The sequence below is a fragment of the Aotus nancymaae genome, unplaced genomic scaffold, assembly GCF_030222135.1.
Source record: "Aotus nancymaae isolate 86718 unplaced genomic scaffold, 86718_ANA_hifiasm-v0.15.2.pri h1tg000014l, whole genome shotgun sequence".
Classification (NCBI taxonomy): domain Eukaryota; kingdom Metazoa; phylum Chordata; class Mammalia; order Primates; family Aotidae; genus Aotus; species Aotus nancymaae.
In genome coordinates, this window is record NW_026988425.1 from 54,519,049 (window position 1) to 54,542,574 (window position 23,526).

The 23,526-nt window shown below is 39.4% G+C and overlaps 1 pseudogene; it reads right to left on the reverse strand.

The window, feature by feature from the left end:
- Nucleotides 1–4,317: 4,317 nt before the first annotated feature.
- Nucleotides 4,318–23,526, reverse strand: part of LOC105720618 (protein SET-like) — a 62,286-nt pseudogene continuing 43,077 nt past the window's right edge.

The following is a 23,526-nucleotide window of genomic DNA, read 5'->3' on the forward strand; positions in this document are numbered from 1 at the left end:
TCACGCCTGTAATCCCAGCATTTTGGGAGGCCGAGGCGGGTGGATCATGAGGTCAAGAGATCGAGACCATCCTGGTCAACATGGTGAAACCCCATCTCTACTAAAAATACAAAAAATTAGCTGGGCATGGTGGCGCATGCCTGTAATCCCAGCTACTCAGGAGGCTGAGGCAGGAGAATTGCCTGAACCCAGGGGGCGGAGGTTGCGGTGAGCCGAGATCATGCCATTGCACTCCAGCCTGGGTAACAAGAGCGAAACTCCGTCTCAAAAAAAAAAAGGATGAGTTCATGTCCTTTGCAGGGACATGGATGAAGCCAGAAGCCATCATCCTCAGCAAACTAACACAGGAACAGAAAACTAAACACCACATGTTCTCACTCATAAGTGGGGTTGAACAATGAGAACACATGGACACAGGGAGGGGAACAACACACACCAGGGCCTGCTGAGGAGCAGCAAAAGGAGGGAGAGCATCAGGACAAATAGTTAATGCATATGGGGCTTAATACCTATGTGATGGGTTGACGGGTGCAGCAAACCACCATGGCACACATTTACCTACGTAACAAACCTGCACGTTCTGCACATGTATCCTGGAATTGAAAATAAAATAAAATTTTAAAAAAAGATGGTTGTTCCTTCCCTTGGTAAATATAAAAACAAAGACAAAGTGGCATAAACATGAGCAGGGAGTGTAAACGAGAGAGAAGAGGTGGGGAAGAAAGTGAGACAGAGAAGAAGAAGGAAAAATGAGGCAAGAGAGGCAAAACCAGAGACAAGGCAGGGAAAGGGTGGGGAACAGGGTGAAGAACTGAGAGAAAGAGAAGAGAATTTGGGAAAACAGAAGAGTGCGTACAGTAAGAGAGTTAAAGAAGAGGTCTAATTAACAGCATACAACTAATTATAGGGTATAGAATTTTAAAATTCTTGTATGCATTTTTTGCATGTCAACAAATATCTACAGTTGTTAGTTTCTCTGCAGAAAAGAAAAGCGAAATACTTGGATATTGAAGTGCTGATTTTAAATGTGTGTAAAAATTTGTGAGGAAACAAAGTTATTTTCGATTGTGAATTTATTAAACAGAAGATGACATTTTAAGCCATCATATGTTATCATCAAAAATTAGCACAAGAGAAATTCTAGCACAGGACCCAGGATATAATAGGCAACAATATACCTTAGAGAGAGAGAACAAGGGAAATGAGAGACAGAGGAAGGCTCTGTTTTAAAATAACTCTTCCTGATCTGGAAGACTAATGGAGATAGGGAGAAAGGAAAAAATATGCCCATGTAAAACTGCCTAGACTCTGAACAAGTAGCCAATATGAACTACAATAAAAAGTTAAATAAATGGAAGTCAACTAACTAGAATTCTCAATTTGCTAGAACATACACATGCACCTTTAGAATCCAGTATTCAAGGAGACAACTATACAAAAAAATAAAAGATTCAATGTTCATGAAATCGTAATAGCAATTACTACCACCACCATTAGCAACTCCTTAGGAATGTCTCTGGAGAACAGTCATATTTAGTACCACAGCATTCACATCCAGAGAATAATAACCACTGTCGCTAGACATGCCGACCAGGAGGCCGCGCAAGGATTTCTGCGGTCAAAGCGAGTTACTCAAAGTAGTGCGTGCACTTTATAGTCAGCATCAGTTGACTGCTCTAAATGGTTTCCCACTGGAGAGTTTGAAATTTCAGTCCATGCCTAAAATTTTTGGAGCCAAGAGTCTCCAGCCAGTAGCCTACTCCCTTCTCTTCTCTTTCCCAATTTCAGTTCTTTTCTGCAGTGAGAGGCCTTGCACACACTCCCAAGAACAGCTCAGTCCACACATCTAAGATTCATACACGGCCCCACATTCTTTGGTCCTGGGAGTGCACAACATGAGTGCTACAGTTCACCTTTGGGAGATGTGACCCCAAGAGAGACCCACGTAAACCCTGGAAGTCATCTTGAGATCACTTAGGCAGGAATTGTGGCATACCAAGTGGTTTAGAAGAGGGAATGGGGTGCTTTGGAGTGACAATATCCACATGGCTCTGCAGAATCCTCTCCCCATACGGCGTGGCACAGTGGAGGAAGACCAGCAGGGCCCTCTAAAGCAAGTGACATAAGGCAAGAGCCTCTTTCCCCAGGTTTAAGGGTGCTACTGTAGATACGGCATTTCTGCCTTAATCTGGGTTAGCCAGGAAATCTAATTAGCCATATCTCATTCCATGCAGCCAGACTGAATAGTATTTGGTTGTGCTATACAGTGAAAATAAACAACCTAAGCACTAAAATTACTGTAACTCAGATGGTCAAACAATTTTGGTTTTAATACCATGGAATCCCTGCCCCATTTAGCACAAGAGAATGAATTTTCTTCAGCATTAAACCTCTAAATGGGGAAACCCTTTTTCCCCTCCTGTTTTCTAATGTACTTCAAAAAGTCTCATCTGCCATAAGCTTTCCCCGAAACTTTGATTCAGAGTTAGAAGACGTGACCTGAATAGTAAAAGAAACAGCTTGGAAAGATTTAGGCACATTTCCTTCCTTCTCTGCTTCCTCATTTTTCCTGTCCTTAGAACTTAGGTCTTTTGAAGGATGTTTGGAAGTGTTCACTGCACGTCCATGTGCTTCTGCTACCTCAGTCTTATTTTTATTACTACAATATATCTGAGTCGTCAAGAGTTATCTTTATTCTTCCTATGTAAGAGCGAATAGCAATTCCATTTCAGTTTTTCCAGCTGCTTCTTTATATTGTTCTGCGGCATGACTTCAAAAAGATAGGAAATCCTTGAAATCCTAGAAACCTAGACTTGGAGTCAGAAAGCACAATTCGAATTGTAGTTGTAGTGCTTAGTAGCTGTGAGGAAAGTGTTTAACTCTTTGAGTCTCAGTGTCGTCTGTAAGATGGGGACATGTTTCAGCAAATACCAAATCAAATCCCTTTCTGGGAGAGCAAACGACACAGTGCTACCTAACCGGCATTGACGTAAGCATTCGTGGCAGATATTCTCTGCTTTGGAATGTCTCTGAACAAGATCCTATTCATTTGTTTATTCAGTTAACACATAATTTGTTGAGCACCTAATACGTGTCAGACTCTCAACTCTTCAGAAGGCCAAGGCAGGTGGATCACTTGAGGCTAGGATTTCAAGACCAGCCTGGCCAATGTGGTGAAACCCTGCATCTACTAAAAACACACAAAAAATTGGCCGGGCATAGGGTCACACACTTGTAGTCCCAGCTACTCAGGAGGCTGAGGCAGGAGAATCACTTGAACCTGGGAGGCAGAGGTTGCAATGAGCCGAGATGGCACCACTGCACTCCAGCTTGGGCAAGAGAGCAAGATTTCACCGCACCCACACACAAAAAAAAAAAGGAAAAGAAGAATGTGTGTCATGTTGCTTGCTTAGATTCTATTTGCAGCATTTTGAAATGAAGCCTGGCCCTCTCCTGGCTTCATTATACATCAAAATTCCCACAGTTAAAGTTTTTTCAAGACACATAAGTCAGCACAGTCGCTAAAAAATTCTCCCTTGGGCTTGACAGAAGAGAATTAAAATATGTCTGGACTTCATCAAGTCTGGTTTTTCAGTTTGTCATGGGAGGCTGGAGTTGGTAGGGATAAAATTAAATTATTAAGAATGAAAGTTTCCAATAGTGTAAGGAGAGACATGGTAGTGAGCAGCACATCAAGATAATGAGTGAGCACACGCACCACACGCCAGGACCCATTGATACTTATGCTGCAATCCATACGTGCACCTCCTCAATATGCCACCTCTGAAAACCAAAAATGTAACAAGCCACTAACAGAATAGTCATTCCTGCTCAGTTGAGTCCCTAATTATAGCCAAATAAAAGACTAGCTTCTTTGAAGCTCGAATACAAAGAGCACCTTTCCAATGGACAACTAACTACCCAAAGCAGTGTGATTTGGGTGTGTGTGTGTACACATTTATTGTAACAAAGCAACTTGTACACTTTTAACATTTAAAACTCAGCATCATCTTTCCTTTCCAGTGAAACAAAAAGAAAATTTAAAAATAAATAGGAACAAAATTACAATAGAGAATGTCAATTCCAAATAAGATACTACAGGTTCTGCTGAATCTCCTATTGACTGGCAGGGCTCAAGTCATCATTAGGAGAGAATTTATTTTAAAAGTATCATCTTCAACTGCAAGGATGTCTGTCAAATATCACAATAAACAAGCCAAAGGAGAAGCCATGTAGTCAAAATGCCCACTTAACCCACCCAAATATCTCAAACCCACCCTTTGCTGACCTTCTATAATCCCAATTTTTGAAGTGTTTTTTTTTTTCATTTTTTAAACAAGAGAAAGTAGACATGTTGGTAAATGCTAACTGTCCATATTCACATAGAGACACAGTGTATTCTCTAAGCCCAATATACAGAGAAAGGAGGAAAAATGCTAGAATTCTATGCACTACTACACAGGGGCATAGCACCCTCCAGTTTCCAGCAGAGTGAAGGGAGCAGCTTTTTCTTTTTCCCACAGAGCTTGGTGGTATTCATTCCATACAGTTTTTGTTCAGACAGGAAGGGATAAAAATGAATTTCAAATAGGAAGGGGTAGAGACACTTTTCTCATTGCATTCTGCTCAAGGTATATCCCCCAAAATAAGTTGAGACCATGGTGTAGATAAAACAGACCTCAAGAGTAGGGCAGCTGAGCACAAGAGGGGGAAAAAAAGACTGCAACTTGCTCCCAGGGACTGGAGAAAATTATTAGAAAGGAAGGTTGGAACCCATCAGTGTTCTATTAGTCATCTTCTCCTTCATCCTCCTCTCCTTCCTCCCCTTCATTATCATCTTCATCTTCTTTGCCTTCATCCTCACCCCCTTCTTCATCAATATCTCCTAATTATTCCTCCCTCCTCTTCATTATCATTATCACCTTCTTCTCCTTCTCCTTCTTCATTATCTGTATCGGGAACCAAGTAGTACTGTCATGAGTTTGGCCAAATATAATCTCTGATAACCTCTCCTAACTCATCAGCACCTGCATCAGAATAGTCAGTAAGCCTGGTAAAAAAGCTCTCTGGTTCCTCATTTTAATTCTGCATTTAATTCTGCGTTTGACTTGAATGTTTCATCAAATCCTTTTCAGATTTCCATTTGATTTCAGTAGACTTTGAAGATGTATCACCGCTCTCATTCAGAAGAAATTCTTTGGAGAGAACTTTATTTTCAAAGTAAGGATTTTCATCAAAATGAAAATCTATTCTGTAGCCTAATTTAATATCTTCAAATTCTGTCACTTCAACCCTGGTCAAATAATGCAGTGCCTCTTTGTCCTCCTCCCCAAGCAGCGCAGGCGCTTGTAGATGGCTGACAAATGTTGTTACCCAAAACTTTGGGATTTTGGTGATCAATTCTGACCTCTTCTGAAAAAAAAAAAAAATGGTTAGCAGAGTTTGTTATATTTCTCTTCTACTTTCAAAATCTCCTCACTGACTTGTTCATTAAGTCTGTCTATTTCATTTTGTACTTCATCAATGCGTTCAGTTGCTTCTTGCTGTTCTTTCTCTCCCTTCTTTGGCAAGCTTGCAAAGGCTGATGTCTCCTCTGGCCCCAGAGCAGGAGGTGTTCTTGGTTTCTTCTTTTGAGGTGGGAGTGGAGACTGACATTTGGGGGCCAGTCTCCTTGCTCATCCGGAAGTCAGCAGAACATTCTGGTATAAGTTTTATTGGTTACAAGTGGGGAATAACACATGGGTATTTGAAAGATCTCTTTACACTATTAATTCCAATCTTAATTAATGGAGTAAATGTCCATTTTTAATTTTATAAATGCAGAACCATTTTTTTTCAGATGGAGTCTCACTCTGTCACCCAAGCTGGAGTGCAATGGTACAGTCTTGGCTCACTGCAACCTCCACCTCCTGGTTTCAAGTGATTCTCCTTCCTCAGCCTCCTGAGTAGCTGGGATTACAGGCATCTGCCATTATGCCCAGCTAATTTTTGTATTTTTGTAGAGATGGGGTTTCACCATGTTGGCCAGGCTGGTCTTGAACTCCTGACCTCAGGTGATTCACCCACCTTGGTGTCCCAAAGTGCTGGGATTACAGTAATGAGCCACCAAGCCTGGCTGGAACCATTTATAAAAATGGAAAAGACATAGCTATTTGGACCCCTAAGGAAGTTAATCAACCCACCAAGATAGAACAGGAGTTTGTAAACATACCATTGGTGTTATTGTTTGACAATTTATTGTATAATAGTTAGTTCTTTAACAAATGGCTTTGATTTTCCCTGATCTGCATTAATATTAGAAAAAGAATGAGTGCTCTCAAAAAAATGGGAGAAAAATGCAGAAAATAACATTATTTTTAACTTTTTCTCTTCAAACACCCATCTTCTCCATAAGCTTATGATTAGTGAGAGAAAGAGGAGGAAAATCAGGCCTCCCAGAGAGTACATAGTTAGGGGAAATCCCTGCCCCAAACATGCATGGGCAGAGCTACCATGTTGTACAATCTCACTCATACCTCTTTGTGAAATGTACCTCCAGGACTGTGCAGTGCACAATCTGCCTGCTGTGCACAAGGACCCTATCTACAGGGCACCCAATAATCCATAAAAAGGAAAGCACACCTAGCCCAGAGAAATACTGTGCTGCCCTATGAGTTAGTTCTACCCTAAGGGAGTCAAGGAAAAGAAAGAGAAAGTATTCACTGACTTTAATAATTAGTCAAGATTCAGAAGTATCAGGGAATCATAAAATATTTGATTCTGTAATCACATCAGAGGAAAGTCTTTCCATTTGACTGATTCTCCAACAAACCAAATCACAGTGGGAATGGCTGAGCAAACAGTTTTCCTATCTTCATGCTCACACATGGTGGAACATACCATCAAACAAAAAACCATTCACCAGATTTTAATTGATGAAACACACTGGGAAGAGGTGTCTTCCCTTTGGTTGACTTTTAAAACATTAACCCATGTATTTTAAGTTTTTGTTTCAACGTGAAAAACTGAGTTATTACCTTAATATATGACATTTAAAGACAGGGATTTCTATCAGACCAGATGAAGAATACCCCTGGACCCCAGTCTGGTGACCAAGCATTATTCACATGAATGGTATAGGAAGCTTGCTTTACTGAGATGCTCAAGGATGTGTTGGAAGGAAGATCTCTGAAAAGCAGGAGTGAAAAGGACAGGACCACTCTAGGGCCAGGTAGCCCTCATCAGCAGGCTGATGCTTTAGAATGCCCCTCTCCTGTCCTCCTCCACCCATGCCTCCCCATGGAAACAGCAATCTGCAGGGCTATGATACACACCCAAGTGCAGGAACAACTTCCCTTCTAAACTGTTCCTCAGGCACAAGGTCCTGGAATTTCCTGCTTCAAGGGGTCCAAAGCCATCTTCCAGGGCCTGTGTGGGTCTTTACCCTCCCAAAGCAGATCAACTCACAACAGTGTGTACACCCCTAGGCCTGAGGGGTGGTCATGGGCAGCTAGTGGATGTGGGTGTGAATAAAGTTGAGTGAGCAGTCTGGCTCATCCGTACACATTCTTACAGGGATCCTCCATTTGCACAGTGGAGCCAGGGCAAGAAGAGAAGGAATAGGTTGTGGAATAGGGGGCGTCTCTTGTCCTGGGCCCTCAAATGTTAGGGGTGAACCTGGAATGGGATAAACCACATAATGAAATGAGTACTATTTGGTGATGTAAAGAAAAATCTCCTCTCTGTTTCCTGTCCTCACGGTGACCACATAAATGCATTATCTGAACCAGGACAATGGGGAGCATGAAAGGGATCTTAACTAGATGGGACACCAGCTCAACAGGTGAGACCAGGACTGTCTTGCAAACTAGGATATAAAGTCATCCCAGCTACACCAAACTGTAGAAGAGTGTCTTCCCTTATGATGGTCCTTCACTACCCTGAGCCCAGAGTTCCATAAATCATTGCCATCCATTAGTATCCAGCATTTTCCCCACATTGGGTTCTTTTCCTCATTAGAGAGTGTTTATGTTTGGTGTACCCAAGAAGTAAACAAAACCTCATTTTTATCATATACAACAGACTTTGGGCGTATAATAGAAAGCATCGTATGTGGTTCCAGTTTTTGTAGTTTTCCTTCAAAGTTTGTTCAGTCTGTTAAGTTTGTAGGTTGACATTCCAAATAAAAGGAGTAGAAAATAAGAGGGAAACCCATGAAACCAGAGAACCATCAGAAATCCCTGCAAACTCACCAAAGAAAGTTGGATCTAGGATTCCTGCAGGAGGTAGAAAATCAAAGATAAATAGTAAATGAAATTTTAAAAGAAAACATTGTAGATGGGCTTTTCTAGAGCCCAGTCTGTGCTGAGCCTGTGAATACAGGATTTAATCAGGACTAGCCAGTGCAATCCAGAAGTGCACACCCTAGAGGAGGGAGTTTCTAGGAAAGTCTATGGCCACATCCTTAGCTTCTAGTTAATGTGTTTCCCATGCTGCTTCTTGGCAAATTCCAGTAGCCTGATTTTATCTCATAGCTCTTGCACAACACACACACACATGCAAGTCCTACAGTGCTTCCAGCCAGTGCTACTGTTCACCATTATTTACACTAGCAGTTCTTAAAGATGACCACACATCACAATTATCCTGGGAGCTTCTCTAACATACAGATTCCCAAGCAGCTCCCCACAGAGACTGAATCGGGAGGTCTTGGATGAGGCTGAGACCTTTCTACCCTTAGTAAACAAATTTTTTGAAAGCAAAACATTCTAACCCCTGGAGAAGCTCTGCTAGAGCAGTACAGGCCGAATTCCATCTGACCAGCATTCAGTCATGCCCTCATGCTCTGTTTCTCTCTGTCTATTCCTACTTTGGGGTCTTCCCAGAAAGAGCTGAAGATGTGCTGCCCAACACCATGGAGACGAGGACCCACAACAAACAGCTGTCCTTTTCTGCTATGGCCAAGCTCCAACCAACTGCTAATTCAAACACATCCTGAAATGTTTCTCTTTTCATTGACATTCATGAGAAACTACTTGAGCTTTATTAAGAAATAAAAGTACACACATGCAACAAGTTAAGAAAATTTTAGAATGGTTCCTCTTTTTTATTGACAGTCTTTAGTTTCTAAGCCAACAATAAAACTGTTCTTTCAAATGAAATTTTAACCTATTTCTTCCTTCTTTCTCTCTCTCCTCTTCCCCACACACAATCATATAGTGATCTGTGGGTTTTTTGTTAAATTAGTGATTCTCAGTGACTAGAGCCCCAAAGCTTCCAGAAGAATACATCAATGTCTCCAGGAAACCATGTAATTTTTCCATTTGTGAAAATGATCCAAATGTTTTCAAAGGATAAGAAACACTGCCAGCCTCATCTTTGATTCATCCAGAATATGGATGAAAGAAAATTATAGTAATCAATCAACTTGAATTTAATGTTTTACAAATGGTAAAGCACAATCAAAAATAAGCCAAAATTTGTAAGTAATTGACATAGAAGAATAAATAAAATAAGTAAGATGAGAGAAATGCTATCAGGTAAAAATCATTCCTTAACAGTAGAAAAGCAGATCATGGGAATTCAGTCATCACTCTGGATGTCATCACAGTCAAAATCAGCTGCTAAGTCAGCTGTTGACAGAGCAGAGGAAGTTAAAAAACCTCCACTCCTCTGGCACAGTTTTGAAGTTCAGAGATACTTGGCTTGGTAAGGCAATCAGTGTACTGATTGCTGCTTCCCCCGGGAGCAGTCATTGCATGTCTCCTGGGTTATTCCCACAGATTTCAGGGATAGGGCCATTACAAGAGAGTCCTCTGATCTTGGCTGCCAAAAATCTCAACATAGCATGATAGCTGTGCCTCCTCGCCAAGAGAGCAAATCAGCGCCAACCATGGTATCCAAATTTCCACTCATCATACTGATGTAGCATTAAAGCATATAGGGCTGTAAAAGCTAAAAAATAAAAAAGCAAGCCCAGGCCAAGCATGATGGCTCATGTCTATAATCCCAGTACTTTTGGAGATCAAGATGGGAGGATCATGTGAAGCCAGGATTTCAATACCAGCCCAGATAGCAAAGTAAGACCCCTTCTCTATAAACTTTTTTTTTTTTTAGCCAGTCATGGTGGCACATGCCTGTAGTCTCAGCTATTTGGGAGCCTGAGGTGAGAGGACTGCTTGAACTCAGGAGTTCAAGGCTACAGTGAGTTATAATCACGCCACTGTACTCCAGCCTGAGTGACAGCACAACTTCATCTTTGAAAAACAAAAAATAAAAATAAATAAATAAACATAAGTTCCAGACCTGAATGTGGAAAATGCACCCACTTACTTCCTGAGATCATGCCAAGCTGAAGAAATATCTCTTCAATATATTAGTCCTTGGCATATTACTATTCCATTAACTTAACATCTCATTTCTCTTGCTCTATTGTTCTTTTCACTATGCTTTAGATCATTTTCCTAAAATAGTTTAAAAGTGAAAATGTTCACCTTCCATAAATCATAACTCCTATAAATCATAAGACATAATATATATATTATTCCACTTGTATAAGCATAAATTTGTCATGAACTAGCTTGAAACAAAGTTTGGAAAGATGTGCATGGTGACATTCACATTGGTTTGTTTAAGATGATCCAAGATTTCTGTTCCTGTTACTTATCTCTTTTCTACTAGAAACATTTATTATTTGCATGGTCTTCAAGCTTTAAAAGAAAGGGTGGGAAATACTGAAGTTACTTACCAATGGAAGCTATCAACATCTGACGTTATAATTACAGATGCTCCTTATTAGGACATAACCCCATTGTAAGTTGAAAATATCATTAATTCAAAACTTAGCCAAGCATCATAACTTAGCCTAGCCTACCTAAACATGCTCCAAACACGTACATTAGCCTACAGTTGGGCAAAATCATCTAACACAAAACCTACTTTATAATAAAATATTGAATATCTCTTGTAATTTTAAATACTGCACTGAAAGTGAAGAAAAAAGAAAAGAAAGGACAGAATCAACTACAGAGAACAACGAAGAGGCAGAATAAATTCAATAGGAAGGGAACAGTTTCTGCTGAATGCATGTAACTTCACACCATCACAAAAATGGTTGAAAAATTCTAAGCTGAACCATCATAAGTTGGGGACTGACTATTTCAAAACTCTAGGAGCAAATGGCTAACGTTAGACTTCTGACTATATCACTTCTTTGGCTATTGTTATCCATTATTTGTGTTATCCGCCATTGCCAAAAGCCATCCACTAGGTTGAATGGAAGTATTTGTCAACAGCCTTATTCCAAAACATAGGAACAAGATGGTCATAAATAAGAGGTTACTTACCCTCCTGAAACAGCCACTAATTCCACAAATTATCTGCTTGTTGTTCAAGACAGAGACCCTCAAAGATTAAGGAAATAAGGATTTCTCCTATCAATGAATTATAACATTCATTCAATTAAAAAAATACTTGAAGTCACAACTGACATTTCAATTTTATAGTTTTTCTTGCTCTCGCTTTTCATGGAGATTGTACAACAGTAGGCAGTTACCAAATATGTTCCCTAAGAAAATTTAGATTGGCTCTATTAATCTCTCTCTGACTTCAAGACAATATTTAAAAATAAATGTCTGGCTTAACATTTTACAAATCCATCTTTTTAAACAATAATATTTTTTCTGTGCACCACAAGAGAGAATCTCTGTATTGAGAATCTAAGTCAGGATTGATTCAATGAGATTAAAATCACCCAAGACAGCCTCTCTTCATCTCTACCACTCGGGAGCATTCTTGAACACACTTTGGAGTTCATTATTACCTAGGATTGTCTCATTTTCAAGATCTGGCATTTTGGAATCCACCCTACACCCGCCAGTCTCAAATTTTTCAACATGTCCTACTCTTTCCCTCCTGTTGAATTTATCCTGCCCCTTCATTGTTCTCAGTAGTTGATTTTGCCCTTCCTTGTCTTTGTTCTTCCAGTTTTGTTAAACAGGGATACAAATTCCCAGCCCAACCCCAGCTAGTATAGGGCCTCATCACGGAAAAATAGGGAGTATATATTGTAGGTGTCTATTTACTGAGAAATGAATCACCTACTACTTTATTTTAATAGATCAACACTGGAATTTTAAATACTTTATTAGTTTATTATTAATTAATTTATTTATTTTCGAGATGGAGTCTTGCTCTGTTGCCCAGGCTGGAGTGCAGTGGCACAATCTTGGCTCACTGCAACCTCCGCCTCCCCCAGGTTCAAGCAATTCTCCTGCCTCAGCCTCCTGAGTAACTGGGATTATAGGCACTTGCCACTTCACCTGGCTAATTTTTGTATTCTTAGGAGAGATAGCATTTCACCATGTTGGCCAGGCTGGTCTCAAACTTGTGACCTCATGATCCACCCACCTCGGCCTCCCCAAGTGCTGGGATTACAGGCATGAGCCACTGCACCTGGCCCTGGAATTTTAAACATTTTAAAGTTAAAACTTAAGACTTCAGAATTTTCAAACTTCTAAGTGGCCACTTTGAGGGTCAGAGGTATACTTTCCTTCTTCTCTGTCATGATGGATATTTCACAGGAAAAGTTTGGAGCATTAACCTAACTTGTTCAGCCTCCTCTTGCCTTCACACCCTATGGTCAACCATCTCCAGCCAAATTCTCTCTGACCTCTGAGATTTCCTAGTACTCTTAACCTTCCACTAAAAGCCGTACTTACACTGACCCAATCCATTTCTTCTGCCTTAATTCTGGGGTGTCACATTTTCTGTATTAGTCTGTTTTCACACTGCTATAAAGAACTACCTAAGACTGGGTAATTTATGAAGAAAAGAGATCTAATTGACTCATAGCTCCCCAGGCTTAACAGGAAGCATGATTTTCAGGGGGTCTAAGGAAACTTACAATTGTGAAGGAAGATGAAGAGGAAGCAAGCACATCTTACCATGGCAGGGCGGGAAAGAGAATGGAGATATGCCACACACTTTTAAATGAACAGATCCTGTGAGAACTCACTCACTATCTCAAGAACAGCAAGGGAGAAATCTGCTCCCAAGATCCAATCAACTCCTACCAGGCTCCTTCTCCAACACATGGGGATTACAGTTTGACATGAGATTTGGGTGAGAACCCAGAGCCAAATAATATCAGTCACTAAGGAAAGTTCCATGATAATACCTTGTAGAACCAAACTACTCAACCAGTCCAAACGCTGGTCCTCACTAGACTGTCCCCTTTTTCATCTCTAATACACATCCTAATTGTTTTTTTTTTTGAGACAAAGTCCCACTCTGTCATCCAGGCTGGAGTACAGTGGTGTGATTTCTGCTTACTGAAGGCTCTGCCTCCTGGGCTCAAGCAATCCTCCCACCCTCCTAAGTAGCTGAAAACACTCAGCTACTAATCTCTAATACACATCCTAACTTTTTTTTGTTTTTTTGAGACAAAATCCTGCTCTGTCATCAGGCTGGAGTTACAGTGGTGTGATTTCTGCTTACTGAAGCCCACCTCCTGGGCTCAAGCAATCCTCCCTCCCTCCTGAGTAGCTGGAACCACAGGTTTGAGTGCCACCACACCTGTCTAATTTTTGTATTTTTAGTAAAGAGGGGATTTCACTATGCAGCCCAGCCTGGTCTCAAACTCCTGGGTTACAAAATATAGTTTGTAAGGCTGCAGTTTTCATCAATAGTGATTCCACTGATAGATCTGAGCAATGTCAATGGAAAGCCTTCTGGAAAGAATTCACCATTCTAGATGCCATTACAAACATTCATGACTTATGGAAAGAGGCCAAAACACCAATATTAACAGAAGTTTGGAAGAAGTGATTCCAGTGTTCATGGGTGGTTTTGAGTGGTTCAAGATTTTAGGGGAGGAAGTCACTGAAGATGTGGTAGAAATAGCAAGAGAACTAGAATTAGAAGTGGAGCCTGAAGATGTGATTTAATTGCTGCAATCTCATGATAAAATCTGAACAGCTGAGGAGCTGCTTCTGATGGATGAGCCACCTGCCTCAGCCTCCCAAAGTGCAGGGGTTACAAGTGTGAGCCACCATGCCAGTCTACATCCTAACTTTTCCAGTCCTTTCAGATCTCAAATATACTTCTGACTTTCTAAACAAATAGCTTCATGGCCCACTCAGCAAATATTGAGGCAATTCTAAATGCATTATCTCAATTTTTCCTTCCTTCATATGAAATGTCATAGGTCATCACACATAGTCTCTTTCTTACCTACAATTTTTTTGAGAGTCAGGGTTACTTTTTAAGTAGCTGGAATTATGAAATGTGCCACCATGTCTGGCTAACTTTTTTCTTCTCCCTGAAACACAACAATATTGAAATTAGGCCAATTAATAACCCTACAATTTCCTTGAAGTGTTCAAGTAAAAAGAAGAGTTGCACATCTCTCTCTTTAAATCAAAAGCTAGGAATGAATAAGCTTGGTGAAGAGGGCAGTTTAAAAGCCAAAAGCTCTCGTGCAAGAGCTTACATTCATAGCCAAACTGTGAATGTAAGAGAAAAGTTCTGAAAGAAATTAAAAGTGCTACTCCAGTGAATACATGAATGATAAGAAAGCAAAGCAGCCTTACTGCTGATACAGAGAAAGTTTGAGTGGTCTGAATAGAAGATCAAACCAGTGACATTTACTTAAGCCACAGCTGAATCCAGAGCAAGGCCCTAACTCTTCAATTTTATACAGGCTGAGAGAGGTAAGGAAGATGCAGAAGAAAAGTTTGAAGCTAACAGAGATTGATTCATGAGGTTTAATGAAAGAAGCTGTTTCCATAACAGAAAAGTACAAAGTGAAGCGGCAAAGGCTGATGAAGAAGTTACAGCAGGAGAACTGGATAATATAGCTAAGATAACAAATGAAGGTAGCTATGCTAAACAACAGATATTCAATCTCGACAAAATAGTCTTATATTGGAAGATTCCACCTAGGACTTACATTGTTAAAGAGAAGTCAATTCTTAGTTTCAAAGCCTCAAAAGACAGGCTAACTCTCTTGTTAAGGGCCAATACAGGTGGTAGCTTTAAATTGAAGCCAATTCTCATTTATCATTCCAAAAATTCTTGAGCCCTTAAGAATTATGCTATCTTGACTCTGCCTGTGCTCCATAAATAGAACCACAAAGACTAGATGAAAGCACATCTGTTTACGTTATGGTTTACTGAATTTTTTAAGCCCTCTATTGAGATCTACTACTTCAAAAAAAAAAAAAAATTCCTTTCAAAATACTACTGCTCATTGACAATGCACCTAGTCACCCAAGAGATCTGATGAAGAGGTACAAGGAGATTAATGTTGTTTTCATGCCTTTGACATGATATTCATTCTGCAGTTCATAGATCAAGGAGTAATTTCGACTTTCAAGTCTTATTATTTAAGAAATACATTTTGTAAGGCTGTAGCTGCCATAAATAGTGATTCCTCTGGTGGATCTGAGCTATGTCAATTGAAAGCCTTCTGGAAAGAATTCACCATTCTAGATGCCATTACAAACATTCGTGACTCATGAGAAGAGGCCAAAACACCAATATTAACAGAAGTTTGGAAGAAGTGATTCCAGTGTTCATGGATGGCTTTGAGTGGTTCAAGATTTTAGGCGAGGAAGTCACTGCAGATGTGGTGGAAATAGCAAGGACTAGAATTAGAAGTGGAGCCTGAAGATGGGATTGAATTCCTGCAATCTAGTGAACAATTTGAACAGCTGAGGGGCTGCTTCTTATGGATGCACTAAGAAAGTGATTTCTTGAGATGAAATCTACTCTTGGTGAAGATGCTGTGAACACTGTGGAAGTAACAACTAAGAATTTAGAATATTACATTAACTTAGTGGATAAAAAGTAGCAGCTGGGTTTAAGAGGACTGACAGCAATTTTGAAAAGTTCTGTGAATAAAATGCAATCAAACAGCATTGCATGTCACATAAAAATATTTCATGAAAGGAAGAGTCAATTGATGTAGGAAATTTCATTGTCTTATTTTGTGCAATTGTCACAGGTACCCCAACCCCATTCAGCAACCACCACTTGATCATTCAGCAGCCATCAGTGTCAAGGCAGGACTAACCACTAGCAAAAAAATTATAACTTTCTGCAGTCTCAATGATTGTTAGCATTTTTTTTAACAACCAGTATTTTTAAATTAAGATTTGTACATTTTTTTTTACATATAATGCTGTTGCATACTTAAATCAACTACAGTATAGTATAAATGTAACTTACCTACATCAGGAAACCAAAATGTTTGTGTGACTTGCCTTATTGCAATATTCACTTTATTGCAGTGGTCTGAAAGTATGCCTGCGCTGAGACACTAGCTCATTTCTATGGCCTATTAGGCATCCTCATGTAGAGAGCCTGGGGGTAGTCTGGTATTTGGAACAGAATGAGTATTTTTACCAATAGTTATATGGTTTTGGGCAAACTATGTAACATCTGAGTCCCAGTTAGCAATAGTTATAATAGTACTTTCCTCATAGATTTGATGGTGGGGATTCAGTAAAATGGGAAAACTAGTTTATTTATATTGATTCAGCAAACACATACAGCACTTATTATGTGTCATAATGTCTTATAATACTTTATAAATAATAGCACTTTACAAATAATAACTAATCTAATCTTCACAATGATCCTGTGAGAGAAACTATGTTAAAATTCCCATTCACAGATAAGAAAACTGTAGCACAGCCACCTTAGGTCATTTTCCCAGGTCACACAGCTAATAAGCTGCAAAGCCTAATTCCAACCCAGGCAGTCTAGCACTGGAGTTTCTACTCTTGACCACTACTCTAAGCTGGCTCCAATTACACTACCTTTCTATCTTTGAGAGCACTATAGAAATCTAATTATTATTATTAAATGAAAAATTTGAAACATAAGCACACCCTTGCACTTCGATTCTCTTTCCTGAGATTCTTGTTAGGTAAGGACACCAATCCTGAAAAATACAACCTCATTAACTGTTTTACTCCCTCTCTCACCCTAAAGCCCATTGTTGCCAAATCTTATTGTGTTCACCTCTGAAATGGCTGTCTTATTCTCACTGTCAGTGTTTCCACTCAAGCCTATTTCATTGTCATCTAAACTACAAATGGTCTCGGACTTAGGATGGTTCAATCCAGAATTTTTCAACCTTGTGATAGTGCAAAAACAATATGCATTTGGTAGAAACCACATTTTGGATACTCATACAACCACTCTGTTTTTCACTTTCAGTACAGTATTCAATAAATTACATAAAATATTTATGTAATTTACTTTATTACACAATTTATATTAGGTGATTTTCCCCAACTGCACACTAACGTAAGTGCTCTGAGCACATTCAACGTAGGCTAGGCTAAGCTATGACATGTGATAGGTTAGATGTATTAAATGCATTTTCAACTTATTATTAGTTTATTGAGACATAACCCTATCATAAGTTGAGGAGTATCTGAAGAAAGACAGAAAGACAGAAAAGAAAGAAAGAAAGACAGGAAGGGAGGGAGGGAGGGAGAGCTCATACTAGAGAGCTCTGGCTGGCATCTGGCAGGTACCCTTCTGGAACGAAGCTACTACAGGAAGGAATAGGCAGCAACCTTTGCTGTTCTGCAGTCCCCATTGCTGATTCCCAGGCAAGCAGTGTCTGGAGTGAACCTCCAGCAAACCTCCAGCAGATCTGCAGCAGAGGGGGCTGATTGTTAGAAGGAAAACTAACAAACATAAAGAAATAGTTTCAACATCAACAGAAACAAGGTCCACTCAGAGACCCCATCCAAAGGTCACCAACTTCAAAGACCAAAAATAGATAAATCCACAATGACGGGAAGAAACCAGTGCAAAAAAGCTGAGTTCTCCAAAAACTAGAATACCTCTTCTCCTCCGAGGGATCACAATACCTCACTAGTAAGAGAACAAAACTGGATGGAGAATCAGTTTGATGAACTGCCAGAAGCAGGCTTCAGAAGGTAGATAATAACAAACTTTTCTGAGCTACAGGAGCATGTTCTAACCCAATACAAGGAAGCTAAACACCTTGAAAAAAGGTTAGACAAAATTCTAAGTAGATTAACCAGTGGAGAGAAAAACATAAACAACTTGATGGAGCTGAAAAACACAGCACGAGAACTTCGTGAAGCATACACAGGTTTCAATAGCCAAATCAATCAAGTGGAGGAAAGGATATCAGAAATTGAAGATCAACTCAATAAAATAAAACGAGAAGGCAAGATTAGAGAAAAAAGCATGAAAAAAAATGAACAAAGCCTCCAAGAAATACAGGATTATGTGAAAAGATCAAATTTACATTTGATCAGTGTACCTGAAAGTGACAGGGAGAATGAAACCAAGTTGGAAAACACTCTTCAGGATATTATCCAGGAAAACTTCCTCAACCTAGCAAGGCAGGCTAACATTCAGATGCAGGAAATACAGAGAGCACCACAAAGATATTCCTCAAGAAGAGCAACCCCAAGGCACATAATCGTCAGATTCACCAGGGTTGAAATGAAGGAAAAATGCTAAGGGAAGCCAGAGGGAAAGGTTGGATCACCCACAAAGGGAAGCCCATCAGACTCACAGCAGATCTCTCAGCAGACACCCTACAAGCCAGAAGAGAGTGGAGGCCAATATCAACATCCTTAAAGAAAAGAATTTTCAACCCAGAATTTCATATCCAGCAAAACTAAGCTTCATAAGTGAATGAAAAATAAAATCCTTTATGGACAAGCAACTGCTGAGAGATTTTGTCACCACCAGGCCTGCCTTACAAGAGCTCCTGTAGGAAGCACTAAACATGGAAAGGAGTGACCAGCACCAGCCACTGCAAAAACATACCAAACTGTAAAGACCATCAACACTATGAAGAAATTGCATCAACTAATGGGCAAAACAACCAGCTAGCATCAAAATGGCAGAATCAAATTTACACATAACAATATTAACCTTAAATTTAAATGGGCTAAATGCCCCAATCAAAAGACACAGACTGGCAAATTGGATAAAAAGTCAAGACTCATCAGTGTGCTGTATTCAGGAGACCCAACTCATGTGCAAAGACACACATAGTCTCAAAATAAAGTGATGGAAGAAGATTTACCAAGCAAATAGAGAGCAAAAATAGCAGGGGTTGCAATCCTGGTCTCTGATAAAACAGGGACTAGGATTTAAACCAACAAAGATCAAAAAGACAAAGAAGGGCATTAAATAATGGTAAAGGGATCAATGCAACAAGAAAAGCTAACTATCCTAAATATATATGCAACCAATACAGGAACACCCAGATACATAAAGCAAGTTCTTAATGACCTACAGAAAGACTTTGTACAGTACTGTACCAAAACAGAGATATAGACCAATGGAACATAACAGAGGCCTCAGAAATAACACCACATTTGATCTTTGACAAACCTGACAAAAATAAGCAATGGGGAAAGGATTCCCTATTCAATAAATGGTGTAGGGAAAACTGGCTAGCCACATTCAGAAAGCTGAAACTGGATCCCTTCCTTATACCCTACATAAAAATTAACTCCAGATGGATTAAAGATTTAAACATAAGACCTAGCACCACAAAAATCCTAGAAGAAAACCTAGGCAAAACCATTCAGGACATAGGCATGGGCAAATTCTTCATGACTAAAACACCAAAAGCAATGGCAACAAAAGCCAAAATAGACAAATGGGATCTAATTAAACTAAAGAGCTTCTGCACAGCAAAAGAAACTATCATTAGAGTAAACCAGCAACCAACAGAATGGGAAAAAAATTTTGCAATCTACCCATCTGACAAAGGGCTAATATCTAGAATCTACAAAGAACTAAAACAAATTTACAAGAAAAAAACAAACAACCCCATCAAAAAGTGGGTGATGGATATGAACAGACACTTCTCAAAAGAAGACATTTATACAGCTAACAAACATATGAAGAAATGCTCTTCATTGCTACTCATTAGAGAAATGTAAATCAAAACCACAATTGGATACCATCTCACACCAGTTAGAGTGGCGATCATCAAAAAATCAGGAGACAACAGATGCTGGAGAGGATGTGGAAAAATAGGAATGCTTTTACACTGTTGGTGGAAGTGTAAATTAGTTCAACCATTGTGAAAGACAGTGTGGCAATTCCTCAAGGATCTAGAAATAGAAATACCATTTGACCCAGCAATCCCATTACTGGATATATACTCAAAGGATTATAAATCATTCTATTATAAAGACATATGCACACATATGTTTATTGCGACACTGCTCACAATAGCAAACACTTCAAACCAACCCAAATGCCCATCCATGATAGGCTGGATTAAAAAAAAAATGTGGCATATGTATACCATGGAATACTATGCAGACATTAAAAAGGATGAGTTCATGTCCTTTGCAGGGACATGGATGAAGCTGGAAACCATCATTCCCAGCAAACTGACACAAGAACAGACAATCAAACACCACATGTTCTCACTCATGAGAACACATGAACACAGGGAGGGGAACATCATACACCAGGGCATGCTGGGAGGTGGGGGGCTAGGGGAAGGAGAGCAGGGGGGTGGGTGGCTAAGAAAGGGATAGCATTAGGAGAAATACCTAATGTAGATGACAGGGTGATGGATGCAGGAAACCACCATGGCACATGTATACCTATGTAACGAACCTGTACGTTCTGCACATGTACCCCAGAACTTAAAGTATAATTTAAAAAAAGAAAGAAAATGGCTTTTCCATTAAACTCCAAGAGATTACTTCCTAAAACTCTTCTTAAAGTGAGGAAAACAAAAATGTACCACTCTTGAGTAAGATCTAAATAAAAGAACATTCTTTTTCCTTTCATTCATTTAGCAAGTATTGATTAATATCTACCATATACTAGAAAGGTTTCTAGGTTCCAAGGAGACAGTAGTGTACAAAACAGACTAAGTTCCTGTCTGCAGAGAATTTACCAGAGCTTCATATTACTTTTGTAATCTTATAATATCTGAAAAATCAGAGACTTCCTAAAACAAGTTACTTATTCTCTATTAACTTCATTTATCTCAGCTGTTAATTGAAAAAAAAAAAAAATTGCCACCCACATCACAAAAAGTTGCAGTGAAAGCTGAGTGAAATGTCATATACAAAGTGCCTAACATAGAGTGACATTCAGTACATAATCAATAAGTGGTAATATCTAATTCTGATTATGCACTACCAGAGTTATCCTTCACTATCCCTCAGGACTAAACCTAATGAATAATCCTGTCAGCATGTTCTAAATCCAATCATTCAGATATAACCCTAGAGACTTTTGCGATTTCTGCATTTAAGTCTGCACTACACTCAATACTTTTCCTCCCCAAGTAATAACTGTAAATTCATAGGTCTTAAATGCAAGTTTTATATATTTCTAATCCACATTAAAATCATCAGTAACTATTAAAATTTAAAAGTCCATTCATGTGACATAGCACCTAAAAGTAACTCAGATGTCACCGGAAGTATGTTGGGTCTACTTTGGGAGATACTGCTCCACATGCTCAACTTGGCAGAACTGATCACAGTATCTAAATTTGGCTTATTTAAATGAAACACATTTTGGAGAGCTCCACAGGCTGCCATCCTCCCATCCTCTCACAGTCTCCACTGCTCCTCTCCTAACACAGCCCCTCAGTGTCTCTGATGTGACTGACATGGCCTCCCAACTTCCACCCTTGCCTCCTTACAGCCTGTGCTCTATGCAGCAGCCAGAAATCAGACCATGTCTCTCCCCTGCCCCAAATCCACCAATGGATTGCCATGGCACTTAGAAAGAATGTGACAAGCTTACTGTTGTCTACAAAGGCCTTGCGTGATCTGGTCCCTGGTTGTCTCCCCGACCACATTTCCTACCCTTCTTTCCATTGGAAGTACAGCTGCTACAGCACCAAATGTCATTCAGACAGCCTTTGCATCCCCTCCTTGCAGCATATTTTGCCCAGATTGTCATGGCTCATTCCCTCACTTCAGAGGCCTTCTCTGAACACTAATCAAAAAGCATCTCCACTCTCATTCTCTTTCTGCTCACCTTGTTTTATTTTCTCAATAATACTTATCACTGCCAAGCATTAAATTATGTATTCATGCATTTGTTTAATGTCTATCAATCCTCATTAGATTATAAACTCTAGGATGTCCTCCGTTTTGTCTACTTTTACACTAACGTATTACTAATGCCTGAAATAGTATGGAAGCCACTCAACAAATATGTATTTGTTGGTTGAAGATATGTGTGAATGGGCAGAGTGGATAACCAATATTCTTTGAAACATGCCCAGTTTGAAGTTCCTCTATGGCATGTAGAATAGGCAGGAAGAAATGCAAACCTGGAGTTAAGGAGAGAAGAAATCAAACAGCAAGAACATTTCAAAGCAAGACCAAAACTCACAGACTTACCCACCAAATGCTACAGTAATAGTGGCCCCAAATTACAGAAACTCATTAGAGACAGAATAGAGCTCAGGGATAGATATTAATAAAATTGAAAAAGAACCAACCTCATTTTTCAGGAATTTGTGGCTCAAACTCAATTTGCTTTAAAAAGGAGTTAAAAAAAAAAAAGGAGTTAGGGGAGAACTGTGTAAGTAAATAAACAAAATTTTTATTTTAGCCTTTAACAACAACTTACTCTGACCAAGCTTTAAAAACAGTGCTCAAAAGTAACCAGGTAAGTTGAGCAAAACTTTTCTGTTTGTTGGTTTGGTTTTATGCAGTATGTAAAAGTTAAATTTCCAAAAGGGAGACTGTTAAGATGGAGGTAAAAAAGTGAAATGACTTCTGGTAGATTGAGTGTATTAATGGCCCAACTCAAGGCCTTCCTATATATGCACACTTTGACTCATAATTTTACAATCCTCCACTTAGACTCTGAGTTCTACCACAAACTGCTTTGGCCGGTGGGGTGTTAGCAAATGTGACACACACAGAGACTTGAAAGGTGCATGTGTGTTGCCAACCACCCTTTTACACAATTGGACTTGCCCATGCTTAGACCCCAGACACCACCATGAAAACATGCCTGAACTAGCCTGCTGGAGGGCTATGAGAGACGTGGGAAGGAGCATTGACTTTACCAAGGAAGGTCATCTTGGTCTGCCAGCTAACTCCTAATGCATGAGTAAGGCTTGCTAAAATAATCAGAATCTGCTTAGACAAGCAGAACTCCCCAGCGAACTGGTAGACCCATGAAAATCTTCAATGTTTATCCTTTTAAGACACTATGTTTTGGAACTGTTTGTTATACAACCATAGCTAACTGATTCAACTTGGATAATTCCCTTCAAATAACAAAGGGCATTAAGAGAGGAAGTTGAGGGGTCTCCTTAAATTCAAATTCAAGATCATAATTTTAAAATATTTTCTCTAAAAGTCTAAAGCATTTAAAAAACAAATTAAACAAAAGAGTTCTGAATTTTCTGGTTAAATCTTTTAAATAATTTGAAAACAATATTATGAGAAAATACATTTAATGTAATTGTAATCCCAAGCTGAAACATTAGCATCCCCTTGAATTCTAAAAATGGGGTGAATTTTTTTACAA